This window comes from Erinaceus europaeus, chromosome 10 (assembly GCF_950295315.1).
Source record: "Erinaceus europaeus chromosome 10, mEriEur2.1, whole genome shotgun sequence".
Lineage (NCBI taxonomy): Eukaryota > Metazoa > Chordata > Mammalia > Eulipotyphla > Erinaceidae > Erinaceus > Erinaceus europaeus.
This window is the reverse complement of record NC_080171.1, coordinates 100,160,413-100,176,195: the sequence shown is the minus strand read 5'-3', so window position 1 is coordinate 100,176,195 and position 15,783 is coordinate 100,160,413.

Here is a 15,783-nt window from a genome sequence, read left to right as displayed (position 1 = left end):
TCTGCAGGTGTCTGTCTTTCTCTCCCCCTCTCTGTCTTCCCCTCCTCTCTCCATTTCTCTCTGTCCTATCTAACAACGACGACATCAATAACAACAATAAATACAACAACAATGAAAAACAACAAGGACAACAAAAGGGAAAATAAATAAATATTTTTAAATTATTTATTTATTGGATAAAGACAGCCAGAAATGGAGAGGGAAGGGGGCGATAGAGAGGGAATGAGACAGAGACATCTGCAACCCTGCTTCACCACTCACAAAACTTTCCCTCTGCAGGTGGGAACCGGAGGCTGGAACCTGGGTCCTTGAGCATTGTAACGTGTGCTCAACCAGGTGCGCCACCACCCAGCTCCAGTTCCTTAGTCTTTCTATACTCAGTCCTCTTACCTGTGATATGTGTACCATGTTTTTGTAAGGGTAGACCCAAGACTACCTTTATGTAGACTAAGTGTAAGCTCCACTTAGTCTTGTGGACTTGTAACTTTGAGGCATTGGCTCTTGAAAATACTCAGCTGCCATGCTGTAAGGAAGTCCAACCTACACTTCAGAAAGATCAGAGGCCAAGTGGATAAGCCCTGAAGGAGATGAGGCTGTTATGGAAGGTCCAGACCAGCCAAGTTCCAGTTGAGTGGAACCTCCCAAGTGAGCTCAAGAACTGGCCAGTTTGAGGGGGCTTGTTACTCAGCAATAGATAACTAAGAGGCAGTTCTACCATGTATATATAAAATTTTGTTTTGTTGTTTTTTTAATATTTATTTATTTATTCTCTGTTGTTACCTTTGTTGTTTTATTATTGTAGATATTGTTGTTGTTATTGACGTTGTCATTGTTGGATAGGACAGAGAGAAATGGAGAGAGGAGGGGAAGACAGAGAGGGGGAGAGAAAGACAGACACCTGCAGACCTGCTTCACCGGCTGTGAAGCAACTCCCCTGCAGGTGGGGAGCTGGGGGCTCGAACCGGAATCCTTAGGCCGGTCCTTGCACTTTGCGCCATGTGCGCTTAACCTGCTGTGCTACCGCCCGACTCCCTGTTTGTTTGTTTTTTGTTGTTGTTGTTTTTTACCAGAGAACTGCTTAGCTCTGGCTTATGATGGTACAGAAGATTGAACCTGGGACCCCACAGCCTCAAGCATGAAAGTCTTTTTGCAACTATTATATTATCTCCCCTGCCCCCCCCCCAAATATATCTTAACAATAACTACGTTATGGACAGCTTCTTGGGTCAGCTACTATCAATGGTTGTCTGGCTTTCTATGAGCTAACTGAAGCATGATTTACATTCCCATTTCTTACAAGTGGAGGCTTCTTCTCTGCCATGCCAAGCAGAAGGACCTCTTTGTCTGATTATGTCATTTGGCATTAGAGTGTCTTTAGGATAAATCCCTAGAATCAGAATAGCTAGGTCAAAGGGTATGCACCTTTAAAGATCTTACAGATACTGACAAGCCATACACCAAAATGGTTTAGCAGCCCACCCTTTAGGGTGTGAGCCTTACCAAATGCAGAGCTTTGGGTTTAAGTCCTGGCACAATTTAGAAACCCCATAATACCAGCACCTGGGGAAGCTCCACAGATGTTGGAGCAGTGCTGTCATATCTGTGTGTGTGTGTGTGTGTGTGTCTTTATATATACATCTATAAAAAATGGTCGTGCCAATTTGTGGTCTCATCTATAGTGAGTGAGTCCAGCCCCCAATCTGTGTCCTCACCTGGAGTGACCTGTTAACACAGTGAGCACATGAAAGTGTTACAAGAGGGCCTGGACTGTGGGGAAGATCTGCTGCAGTTGCAAGGAGCAGGGGTGAGGGCCCCAGCCTGACACCCCCCCCACACCTCCCCAGTTCCTTCCTCTTCTGCCCGGCAGCTGTGCTCAGCACATCCTCTTTCAGCGCTGCCCTTGAAGGCACTTTCCCAGGAGACTTGCCTCACGCAAAGGCTCAAGTTCCCCCAGCCTTGACCCTCACTCAAAGTGACCTGGCTCACAGACTCCTGGAGGCCCCAGCCCAACCCCTGATTCCTACAAAGAAAGGAGCCTCCAGGTTTGCCTTGTGGCTTTTGACAAACCCTGACCTTCTCTTTGCCCATAGCTGCTCATGAAAACACATGGATTCTAATAATAGCAGCCTTTGGTCTGGGTGGTTTATTTCTTAAGCAAAAAGAAAAAATCATTCCTTCATTCATTCATTCATTCATTCAGTCAGTCAGTCACTCACTCAGAAAACATTTACTGTCCTGGTTCCTTGGTCCCTGTGGGCTAGTGAGAGGCAGAGACTGATCAAATAATCACATAGGCATGTCTTTTTAGATCTTATTTATATTTCATTGCTGAGACTGTATGGGAAGACTTAAAAATTTTTTTTATTATCTTTACTTATTTATTGGATAGAGACAGCCAGAAATCGAGAGGGAAAGGGTAATAGAGAGAAAAAGAGACAAAGAGAAACCTGCAACACTGCTTAACCACATGCAAAACTTTCCCCCTGCAGGTGGGAGCCAGGGCCTTAAACTGGGGGCCTTGCACACTGTAACATGTACCCTCAACCAGGTGTGCCACCACCCAGCCCCAAGACCTTCCCAGATAGAAAGACAGAGAGAGGGGCCTCAGTGGTGGTGCCCCTGGTAGAGTATACATGCTACAATGAGCAAGGACCTGGGTTCAAGCCCCTAGTCCCTTCTTCTGTGTGTGTTTGTGTGGGGGGAAGCTTCAAAACAGTGAAGCAGTGCAGCAAGTGTCTCTCTTTCTCTCTCCCCCTCTGTCTTCACCTTCCCTCTCAACTTCTCTGTCTATCCAAAATGAATGAATGAATAAATAAATAAACAAGTAAACAAATAAAGAACTGACAGAGTGAGAATGAGAGATACCAAAACACCAAAGTTTTCCCCCATGCAGTGTACCAGGGGCTTGAACCCATGTTGCCCTTATGATCAAGCAGGTGCCCTACCAGGTGAGCTGTCGCACTGGCTCCCTTATACACTTCCTTAGAGGGCTATATCATCTGAAATCTAATGCAATTCAGTTTAGCTGGGGCAGGGGTGGGGAGATGACCAGATAGTCACTGAGTAGAGACTAGGGATGGAGGAGCTAAAGGAATGGAAAGCATGTAACTGGGTCACTGCTGGACTGAATGCATAGTGCAAAGGCCCTGAGGTGAGAGGGACATGTCACCTTCATTTCCTGGACTGAAAGAAACCATGTACAGATTGCAGGGGAGAGAAGGCTGGGAGGAGGCTGTGGGGTTAGCAGGACCAAACCATGGGCTGTTTACCACACTGAAGACCATTAAACTAAGAGTACTGAGAGCCATTTACTGAACAGTACGATTAAATTAGATATATCATGCAAAGTTCTTAGCCTAAGGTTAGGTTGATAACTGCACTTTTTATGAATGTATGTGTGTATGTATGCAAGTAAGTAGTATGTAAATATGTGTGTATATATGGATATAGATATGTTTATTATGAGCAAGAGGATGAGAGAGAGACAGAGGGCTAGATTACTGCTCAGCTCTGGCATAAGGTGGTACTGGGGATTGAACCTGTGATCTTTGGGGTCTTAGGCATTCAAGCTGGTACTCTAACAGGCTGTGCTGTCTCCTTGGCCTGGTATGTAGATAAGTAAATATTTTTTAAATTAATTAACTAAGTGTTTATTGACACTAGCATTATCACTGGGGTTCAGTGCCTACACAACAAAACCACCATTCCCAGCAGCCATATTTTCTTTTCTTTTTTCTTTTGTTCTAATAGGACAGAGATAGACTGAGAGGGAAGGAGGAGATAAAGAGGGGAGAGAGAAAGAGAGAAAGGAGAGAGAGAGAGAGACCTGCAGGCCTGCTTCACTGCTCATGATGCTTCCCCTTGCATGTGAAGATGGGGCTTGAACCCAGGTTTTTGTGCATTCTTTTTTTTAATATTTATTTATTTTCCCTTTTGTTGTCCTTGTTTTTTTTGTTGTTGTTGTAGTTATTGCTGTTGTTGTTATTGATGTCATCATTGTTAGATAGGACAGAGAGATTTGGAGAGAGGAGGGGAAGACAGAGAGAGGGAGAGAAAGATACCTGCAGACCTTCTTCACTGCCTGTGAAGCAACCCCCCCTGCAGGTGGGGAGCCGGGGGCTTGAACCGGGATTCTTACTCCGGTCCTTGCGTTTCGCGCCATGTGCACTTAACCCGTGGCGCTACCTCCCGACTCCTTTTTTTTTTTTTTTTTAATATTTATTTATTTTCCCTTTTGTGTCTTTGTGCATTCTAATGTGTGCATTCAACTGGGTGCACCAGCCCGGGGTGCCATAGTTTATTTTTCTCCCCTGATCCCTAAAGACCCTGATTAAACTGCACCAGTTTGACTCTTGACTGAGAAAGATTCAGACAGAGTCCCAGTGTGTCCAGAAAATGAAATCCAAACCCAGAATGTTAGTAAATTACTTCATGGTCACCCAGGGAGACTATGCTGGGATTCCAGCTCAGTTCTCTGACTTAAGCCCTGTGCTTTTTCACCATCCCTGCAGCTCATAGCAAGTTTCCTTAATTATTTTATTTATTTTTAATGGAATAGAGACACAGAAAAGAAAAATAAAAGATATACAACAACAGAGACCAGAGTACTACTCAGCTCTGATTTAGCATGGTGCTGGGCATTGAACCTAGGACTTCAGAGCCTCAGATATGAAAGTCTTTTGTATAACCACTGTCTCCACAGCTCCACAAAGCAATTTTTCAATATCTCCTCATTCTATCTGAAACTCTCTGTGGCTCCCCACTGTTTCCAGAATGCCCACAACCTAGTGTCTCAACCCCCCTGCTTAGGGTTGTGTTTCTGTACCCTGGCATGAATGTATTCAATGTATTTTAGAGAATACAAAAGCTGGGTGGTGGCGCACCTGGTTGAGTGCACATGTTACAATGCACAAGGACCCTGGTTCAAGCCCCTGGTCCCCACCTACAGAGGAAGAACTTCACGAGTGGTGATGCCGTGCTGTAGGTATCTGTCTGTCTCTCTTCCTCTCTATCTCCTCCTTTCACTTGATTTCTGACTATCTCTATCTAATAAATACATAAATATAATTAAAAATAAAAAAGAAGAAGAAAAAGAGAATCCAGAAGCTAATATGCTGCTACACAGGAACTTGGAGAGCAGAGGAATTTCAGCTCCTTTCCTGCAGCCACAGGGTCCACCTGTGCTCTGTATTAGTTTCCTGCTTTGACAGAATGGCCATAAACTTAGTATCTTGAAACAACACAAATTTATTATGCACATTTCTGGAGGTTAGAAGTTCAAGAGTGGATCTCACTGGGCCAAAATCAAAGCGTCAGCAGGGCTGAGTTCCTTCTCCAGGCTTAGGAGGGAATGCATTTCCTTGTCTTTTCCAGTTTCTACAAGCTTCCTGCATTCCTTATTTCAGGGCCCTTTGCTTGGTCTTCAAAGACAACAAAGAAAGGCTGAGTCCTGTTACCATGTCTGTTTTTTCTTTTCTTCTTTTAGATAGAGACAGAAAGATGGAGCAGGGGTAGATAGCATAATGGTTATGCAAAGAGACTCTCATGCCTGAGGCTTCAAAGTCCCAGGTTCAAAACCACCCCCACCATAAGCTAGAGTAGAGCTGTGCACTAGTTAATAATAATAATAAGTAAGTAATAAAATAAGATAAAGACAGAGAGGGAGAGGGGAAGGGGAGAAAGAGAGACACCACAGCACGAAAGCTTCCTTTAATGTGTTAAGGCTGGGCTCAAACCTGGGTCACAAACATGGCAAAACAGCACACTATATGTGTCTGTTTTTCTTTGGCATTTAAGGAGCCTTGTTAGGACACTGAGGTTACTCAGACAATGTAGGAGAAGTCCCGTATTTCAAGATCAGCTGACTAGCAGCCTCAATTCCACCTGAATTTCCCTTTTTTACGGAAATGAAGGTAACATGAAGTTATTCACAGGAACCGCAGACTTAGGGTGTGGCTGTCTTTGGGGGCCAGCATTCTGTAGCACACCCTCCTTTCCTTCCTCCCACCCTCCCCTGCTCCTGCCCTTCCTCCCCAGGTGGGAACCCAGGAGGTGGTGTGCCCTGCCCACAGCTTTGGAGAATGAGCCAAGGCTCCTAACAGCACACCACTGTGGAATGTTTTGACTCTGTGAAAGGTTTCACATTCTTGGGGATTAGTTTGAGAAAACTGTAGTTAGAAAGGTCAAATGACTGACCCAAGGTCACAGGCCAGGAATGAGCATTGCTGGGCTGCCCCCCCACACCGCCTGCCCCCAACCCCTCTTTTCTTGCCCCATCCTCCTCCAAAGTGTCCTTCCCCCCTACACCATCTTCATGGTTCTCCATGTTCACTCCAAGGGAGTCCAGTGGCCAGTTTGCCTTTATTTCTGGCTTCTGGCCAAAAGTCATGGGGTCATACTTGAAAGACTTCCTCAAATCCTACAAGTCATCACTCTGGAGGTTTCTATCCGGATTACAGTGGGGCTGGAACTGGTGCACGTTTCCAGGAGGGCTGCTTACTTCTGTGTTTTTAAAGCTTTCCACGTCTGCATGCCTCTCACCTGTGGATTTCCTTTATTAATCCAGATAAACTGAGTCAAAAGTTAAAACTGTAAAGACTCCTATTCTCTCCATTTCTAGAAAAATCAAGCTTTATGTGTCAGACGAAAAGAAAAGCAAAGCACACACAAATGAATGAGTTTGAAGACAGATAGTTCTATCATTAAAACATGATACTGACACTTAGCTGTATGACTGTACAAATCAACCAAATGCTTAGATTCACAGTATCTTTAATTGCAAAGTCAGGATGTTTCCTTTTTTTGTGTATTGTAAGGATTTGAGATAAATATTAAGCACTGTGCTTATCGTATAGAACTGACTACATAATGACTACTAAAATTAACAGGGAGTCCGGCGGTGGCACAGCAGGTTAAATGCGTGTGGTGCAAAGCCCAAGGACCGGTGTAAGGATCTTGGTTCGAGCCCCCGGCTCCCCACCTGCAGGAAAGTCGCTTCATAAGTGGTGAAGCAGGTCTGCAGGTGTCTGTCTTTCTCTCCCCCTCTCTCTGTCTTCCCCTCCTCTCTCCATTTCTCTCTGTCCTATCCAACAATAATGACATCAATAACCATAACAATGTTAAGCAACAAGGACAACAAAAGGGAAATTTTTTTTTTTAATTTAAAAAGCTTTAAAAAAAATTAACTATTACAATTATCCTGAAAGTCAAGAATACTGCACCTACTCACAATTACCTAAACCTTATCTCCAGAATGAAAGTTCCTCTTTTCACAACTCACAAAGTCAATGTCAATTTAGAAAACAAACATGAAATAGGTAAATTCCATGTTAGCAAAGATATATTATTTTTAATTTTTTTCATATTTATTTATTCCCTTTTATTGCCCTTGTTGTTTTATTGTTGTAGTTATTATTGTTGTTGTGATTGGATAGGACAGAGAGAAATGGAGATGGGGAAGTAGAGAGGGAGAGAAAAAGATAGATACCTGCAGACCTGCTTCACCACTTATGAAGCGACTTTCCTGCAGGTGGGGAGCCGGGGGCTCGAACCAAGATCCTTACACCGGTCATTGGGCTTTGCGCTACGTGCGCTTAACCTGCTGTGCTACTGCCCAACTCCTGCAAAGATATATTATTACTGTATATTTGTGATTTATCCTAAACAATGAGAAGACAGAGTAGAAAAAATCAGGGAGACTTTCTATGATTTCTGTGAGATCAGTAGTTTCCTGAAGCTTCCCTTTAGGGGAATTTTAAATATCAGGCAATAGCAACTTTTTGTATCAATCTTAGATTTCTGTAATGCAGATTATATGTGTAGAAATACATGAATTCTTTTTTTTTTTTTTTTTGTCTTTATTTGTTGGCTAGATACAGCCAGAAATCAAGAGGGAGGGGTGATAGGGAGACAGTCAGATACCTGCAGCCCTGCTTCATCACTCGTAAAGCTTTTCCCCTGCAGGGGCTCGAACCTGGGTCTTTGCATGTTGGGCATTATGCCAGCTTCCCCCTGCTCCATGCTGCATTGCTTGATGCTGTGGTCTATTCACATAATCATTGTTTTGCCTGAGACCCTCCCTGCCTGCAGGGCATTGGTTTAATCCCCACTAGTTAGATGGAAGCTTGCTACCTTTGCGCTCTTTTATTTTCTCTCCACCCCCTCTCCTAGCCATTTCCTTTTCTGACCTGCCACTTCCGTCTCAGAAGATATAAAGGCAGTTTTTTTTCTGATCAATAAAGGCATTATTGCATTACGTTCCCGCTCAGCCGCTCAGTTCCTGGTTCCTCTCCCGTGTCGCTGAGTAAGCAGCAGCCCAGGTTCTCTCCCCCGACACAACCCAACACTTGTGCATTGTAATACATGCACTCAACCAGGTGTGCCACCACCGGTCTGAAATACATGAATTCTTATCCAAGAAAATTAAATAGCTATAAATATGAGTGGGAAAAAAGAGAGAGGAAAGGAAGGAAGGAAGGAAGGAAGGAAGGAAGGGAGGGAGAGAGAGAGAGAGAGAGAAAGAAAGAAGGAAAGAAAGAAAAAGAGAGAGAGAGAAAGAAGCTGTGCTTGAGGAAATAGCTCAGCTCGAGAGCACAGGACTTGTATGCCTGAGGCTTCCGGTTTGAATCCCAGTGTTCTATGTGCTGGAGTGATGTTTGGGGTTTCCTTGATCTCTTAGATGAAATTCTGTTCATGTAATTTGTTTGTTTGTTTATTTATTTATTATTTTATATATATATATATTTATTTATTTATTTTTTGCCTAGAGCACGGCTCAGCTCTGGCTTATGGTAATGCTGGATTCAACCTGGGGCTTCAGAGCCTCAGACATGAAATCCTTTTGTATAACCACTATGCTATCTCCCCCACACTTGTATGTTCTTTTAGTCTTTTTTTCTTTCTTTTTTTCTTTCTTCTTTCTTTCCCTCCTCCTCCCCCTCCCCCTCCTTTCTTTTTCAGCTCCACAGCCTCAGGCATTCCACTACTCCTGGGATTGTTTTTTTTCTTTCAGATAGAGACAGGCAGACAGAAAGACAGACAGGGGACACACAGACACACACACACACACACACACACACACACACACGGATGGAAGAGGGGTAACACAGCACTGCTCCTCCATCTGTGGAGCTTGTCCTGGCATGAGCCCTACCTGGGTGAATTGTCTCCTTGCCCAGCATTTATATTTACAATATACCAATATCCATGTTGCAAAAGGAAACCCAAAGCAGTATCCTAAGCAGGCCCTAGCCCTCACAGACCCTTTGGAGGCTCCAGTCTGTCCCTGTCCGGCCAGAGGAAGGAGCTGACCCAGACTCAAGGGCTTCCTCTGAGCTGGTCCCTGCTAGGTGGCCCCCAGGGCAGTGACGAAAGCAGCTCTGCAGATGCTTCCTGGAAGGCTCAGGGTCAGTCTGACTATCTGGCAAATACCACCCCTACCCACCAAGGAGCTGGAAGGTTTCCTCCCCAAAGACCAGTTGGGGGTGGGGGTGGGGGCTGGGAGGAGGAGGTGGAAGGAGGCATGTGGGGCTTGGTTTTAAGGGGATACAGATTATTTATTTATTTACTTGGGACAGTGTTAGGGGCTGGGTCCCGGGCCTCATATGAAAAAGATATGTGCTTTACCTCCAAGAGACAGCTGGAGCTCCTTGGGTAATTTTTTTTGCCTCCAGGATTATTGCTGGGGCTCAGTGCCTGCACTACAAATGCACTGATCCTGGCAGCCATTTTTTTCCCCATTTTATTGGATAGGACAGAAAGAAATTGAGAGGAGAGGAGGAGATAGAGAGTGAGAGAGGACAGACACCTGCAGACCTTGTGAGAGCACTTCTTATCCAAGCCCACACAAATTGACACGACTCCAGTATATAAGTGAAGTATAAGGAATTTATTCTTAAGTGAAAATAAGGCCAGTCCACATACTTACAAAGAGACAACACCAAAAGACAAAGACAAAGACAAACCTCAGCTGAGGGATCCCAGGCCAGTACCAACTGGTCCCATTGCTCTGAGATAACCAGGCCTGAAATTCACCCTCCTTTAAAAGGGAAAATCGAAGGGGGGGTCTGCATGATTGGGGTGGTCTGCATGTCCTTGCTAATTTATCTTTGGGGTAAAAGTCTCAAGGAGAACATTCCATTCTTGTCTTCTAGGGAGGAAGCAAACAGTGTTTACAGAAACCAAATGGACAGGTTAACATATAGCTGAGGAAGCAGGGGTTTCAGGGTGTGCAGTTTCAAGATATCTGTATCTGCCTGGTGCAGAGCTGAAACAATTAGTGCGTTAGTGTAATTTCATCTTATCTAGTTTCTAAAACACTTTCTCTGCTTTAATGGACTAGTCTAGATTTGGGGAATTCCATTTCCTCACATTCTGCTTCACCATTTATGAAGCAGCCCCTCTGCAGGTGGGAAACTGGAGACTCAAACGAGAATCTTGCGCGGGTCAGGTCCTTGTGCTTCGTACTACGTGCCTTTAACCGAGTGAGCCACCGCCTGGCCCCGGGTAATTTATTTATTTATTTATTTTATTTTATTTTCCACTGCTCTCCAGGCTGCAACACTCGGGACCAACTTTTTTCCCCCTTTAATTTATTGGATAAAGAGAGAAGTTGAGTGGAAAGGGGAAGATGGTGAAGGAGAGGGAAAAAGAGACACCTCCAGCACTACTTCACAGTTGTGAAGCTTTCCCCCTGCGGGTGGGGGCCGGGGCTTGAAAAGGGATCCTTGTACATTGTAGGTTGTACATTTAACTGAGTGCACCACTACCCAGCCTCTTTAGGCCAACTTTTTCAGAGACAAATAGATGGGTTGGTTGGGGGAGGGCTGAGAAAGAGACCACAGCACTTAAGTTTCCTTCAGTGTGATAGGGCTGGGCTTGAATCTGGGTTGTGTGCAGCCTACTACCCAGGTGAGATATCTTGCTGACACTTGGGTGATTTATTCTTTTTTTTTTTTTTGCCTCCAGGGTTATTGCTGGGGCTCAGTGCCTGCACCATGAATCCACTGCTCCTGGAGGCTATTTTATTCCCTTTTGTTGCCCTTATTTTATTGTTGTTGTAGTTATTATTGTTGTTGTTATTGGACAGGACAGAGGGAAATGGAGAGAGGAGGGGAAGACAGAGGCAGAGAAAGATAGACACCCATAGACCTGCTTTACGGCTTGTGAAGTGACTCTCCTGCAGGTGGGGAGCCAGGGGCTCAAACCAGGATCCTTATACCAGTCCTTGCACTTTGCGCCACGTGTGCTTAACCCGCTGTGCTATCATTCGACTCCCTGGGTGATTTATCGGGGGAGGCACAGAGGCTTGTAAAACCTAGCAGGACCCTCTGAGTTATTAGTGTCAATAGTGACCTGCTTTACCTAACTTAGTCTCTCTTCTCCTCCTCTTCCTCCTCCTCCTTCTTGATTGCCACCACTATGAATCCCCTCCTCCTGGTGGCCGTTTTTTTTTATTTTTTTCATTTTCTTTTCTATTTTATTTGATAGGACAGAATTTAGAGGAAAGGGAGAGATAGGGAGAAAAAAAGGGACCGGATGGTGGCGCACCAGGTTAAGCAGATATAGTACTAAGCAAAAGGATCCCAGTTCAAGCCCTGGGTTCTCCACCTGTGGGGGTGGGGGGTGGGTCGTTTCACAAGAGGTGAAGCATCTTCCCTGCAGGTAGAGAATGGTGCCTTGAACCTAGATCCTTGCAATGCTAATGTGTGTGCTCAACTGGGTGGGCCACAACCTAGCTCCTCTTCTTAAATACTTATTTCGTCCACCTAATGAGTGAAAGAGAAAGACAGACATATTAGAGTGGGAGGGAGAGAAGCCAGAGCATGAATCCAGCACATGCAGCACAAGTGATCAAACCTAAAGCCTCAGCCATGCAAGTCCTGCTCTCTCTTTTTTTAATTTTTAAATTAATTTATTTTTATGATTGGATAGAGACAGAGAGAAATTGAGAGGGGAGGGGGAGATAGAGAGGGAGAGAGACAGAGAGACAGCTGCCACCCTGCTTCACTACCTGTGAAGCTTTCCCCCTGCAGGTGGGGACCAGGGGCTTGAACCTGGGTCCTTGTGAACTGTAATATGTGCGCTTAACCAGGTGAGCCACCACCTGGCCCTGCAAGTCCCGCTCTTTATCAGTTAAAGTATTTTCCAGGGGTCCATTCTTCTCCTTCTCCTCCTCCTTTCTCTATACATTAGAGCACTGCTCAGCTGTGGCTTAAGGTGATGTGAGGAATTGAACCTGGGACCTTGGGAGCCTCCAGCATGGAAGTCTTTTTGCATAATCAATATTCTGTCTCCCCAATCCTTCTGCCACTTCATTTGCTGCATGTGTCAGTGAAGATTAAAGGTTAACACAAATTTCCAAGACAATCTGATAGGCCAACATGGGTCATGTGGTACCCAGCCAGCTAATGGGACCAGGTCAAGTATGTATGTTGTCTTCTCAAGGAGTTCCTCCCTAAGTGGTCTGCTACCCCATGGGTTTGGGCTGGATGGCTCCCAGGAAGTTACCCCCTATATTCTGCAAGAGAGAAACTCTGATTTAGAGGAGTTAGCCACCCCCAACCTCCCACATACACAGCTTGGTGCCTCCCCATGGGGCAGCTGTCCTGCCAGGGTGCAAAGCATTAGAAATCCAGCCCCCTCTGACCCCTCCTGTGACATGGTTCTTAACCCAGATCTGTGCTATTGCACATTCCTGGTGACAGCTGCTCAGGCACCGGCCTGGGTCCTGCAAAGTTCAAATCCTCCAGAGCAGTGGCTAGACTCCTCCTTTGAGAGGTCTGAACCAGGTTATGCAGCAAAACAACAGGATGTGTCAGTAGGTGCAGAGGCAAAGACACACAAAGTCAGCTAAATACACACACACACACACACACACACACACATACATACATATATCATTCTCTCTAAAACATATATAAACATATCTATATCAGTATCTATCTATCTAGCTAAATCTTTATACATGTATATGTGTTTTAGAAAGAATGAAAGAGAACTCAGCACAAAAAAACTTCATTCAATGCAGTGGAGGCAGGCTTGAAACTGGGTTGCACATGCAACAAGGCAGCACACTACCCAAGGGAGCGATTTCACCACTATTAACTAAAGAGAGAGAACAGGGGACCCTTACGAGCATGAAGCAGCACTGTATGTGTCTCTCTGCCTCTTTTCCTCTCTATCTCCCCCTACCCTTTCAAGTTCTCTCTGTCCTGTCAAATAAAAAATAGAATTACGGCTGTCAGGAGCAGTAGATCTGTAGTGCCAGCACTGATAACTCTGGAGGCAAAAGAGGGAAACAGAGGTAGTGAGATAGAGAGAACATCACTCTGGCATATTCAGTGCCCAGGATCAGACATAGGACTCAAGCATGCAAATCTTGAGCATGCAAATGTAGTGGGCATTCCACCCACTACATACCTCCCGGGCTACTGGCCACCAGCATTAATTGTGACATCAGCGATATCTAGTACTTCCACAGGCCAGGCAGCCCTTCCAATCCCTGACATATATCCCCTCATATAGGCCTGACAACTCTATAAAGCAGTGTTTGTTTGTTTTTCTGTCTGTTTTACTAAATCACTGTTCACCTCTGGCTTAAAATAGTGTGAGGGGGGAGTCGGGCCGCAGCGCATGTGGCGCGAAGCTCAAGGACAGGTGGATGGATCCCAGTTCGAGCCCCCAGCTCCTCACCTGCAGGGGAGTCGCTTCACAGGCAGTGAAGCAGGTCTGCAGGTGTCTATCTTTCTCTCCCCCTCTCTGTCTTTCCCTCCTCTCTCCATTCTCTCTGTCCCATCCAACAACAATGACATCAATAACACCAATAATAAGAACTACAACAATAAACCAACAAGGGCAACAAAAGGGAATAAATAAAAAATAAATAGTGTGAAGGATTGAAAATGGGATTTTGGAGCCTCAGGCAAGAAAGTCTTTTTTTTTTTTTTTTTTGCATAAACAATATGCTACCTCCCCCAAGCGCTCAGTAGCTATTGTTATCTCTATTTTATATATGGGAATGCTGAGGCACAAAGACGTTCAGTAACTTGCTTGAGCTCAGAGAAGCAGGATTCAAACCTGGGCAGCTTAGCTCTGGTGTCATGTCTTTTCTTTCTTTCTTCCTTCCTTCCTTCCTTCCTTCCTTCCTTCCTTCCTTTCTTTCTTTCTCTCTCTCTCTTTCTTGTCATCACTAGGGCTTCACTGCTATGGGGCTGCCTTTTCAAGTAGAGGAAGAAAGAGCGGCAGGTAGAGAAAGGCAGAGAGAAAGACAGACACACACACACAGACACACACACACAGACACACACACGCACACGCACACGCACACGCACACGCACACGCACACACACACACACACAGAACAGCACCAAAACTTCCTTCAAGGTGATTCGGGTCAGGCTCAAACCTGGGTCACACATGGGGCAAAGCAGTGCACTATCCGAGTGAGTGATTTACAGGCCCCTGACGTCACGCTTATAACCTCTACCCCTCCACCTCCAGGTCAAGGCAGCTGCTTCAGATACTGGAAATAGACCAAAACAAACATCCTATTTCGTGAGCCTCCCTGCCTGGGGGAGATGGAACACCACTGCCAATTCAAATATTGCCAGCTTGGTTATTCTGAGCATCTAAAAAAAGAGCATGAATGCTGCAGCAGTCAGGTGAGCTCCCCTGTAGAAGTGACAGAATTGGGACTCGGGCAGTAGCATAGTGGGTTAAGCATATGTGGCGCAAAGCGCAAGGACTGCCATAAGGATCCCGGTTCAAGCCCCTGGCTCCCCACCTGCAGGGGAGTCGCTTCACAGGTGGTGAAGCAGGTCTATCTTTCTCTCCCCTTCTCTGACTTCCCCTCCTCTCTCCATATCTCTCTGTCCTATCCAACAATGATGACATCAATAACAACAATAATAATAACTACAACAATAGAAAAACATGGGCAACAAAAGGGAATAAATAAATATTTTAAAAAAAGAAGTGACAGAGTTGCTGAGCTGGAAGTAATCAGGGGTGGGCCAGGCAAGGTGTGGGGACAGAGTGTGTGGCAAGAAGAGGTCCAGGTGAACGGGAACAGCCTGTACAGTGGTGAGACTAGGTGAGCACTTCACTGACGATCACCCTGGCCAGCAGGGACAAGACTGGATAGGGAGTTAACCCTGACCTCCAGGTGACTGGCTGCTGGATCTGTGACCCTGCCCCACCTCCCCACCACAACCACAGTAGAACAGCTGCCCCTTTCTGAGGTGGTAGTGGGACAGACCTCGGAGGTGCTCTGGGACATGTTTGCTACTAAGTGGTCTGAAGGACACAAGTCACCTTCAAGCTAGGTCTGCTGGAGTCATGATGATTCAGGGAAAAAGTTGCTCACTGGATTCTGGAAGGGAAGGTAACCAGCCCAGTCACCCAAGCATGGAGATGCCAACCAGAGGCCAGACTAGGCATTGTTCCCCTTGGGGAGGATGCAAAGCAGTCCTGGCTGGTCACTCTGGACTTCCTGTGGACATTGCTACATTTATTAAATGGGTTACACACAGTGCACAAGGACCCAGGTTCAAGCCCCACCCCCAGTCCTCAAATGCAGGAAGAAGCAGTGCTGCAGGTATCTTTATTTCTCTCTCAATTTCCCCTTCCTCTCAATTTCTCCTGTCCCTATCCAATAAATAAATAAAATTAAAAGATAATAAAAACTCTTAAAAATAATGAAAGCAGTGTTCAGAGCTGACAAAATACTGATATTGACAGTTCACTTGTATAGTGCATTGCTTTGCCTGGCCCTACCACATTCAA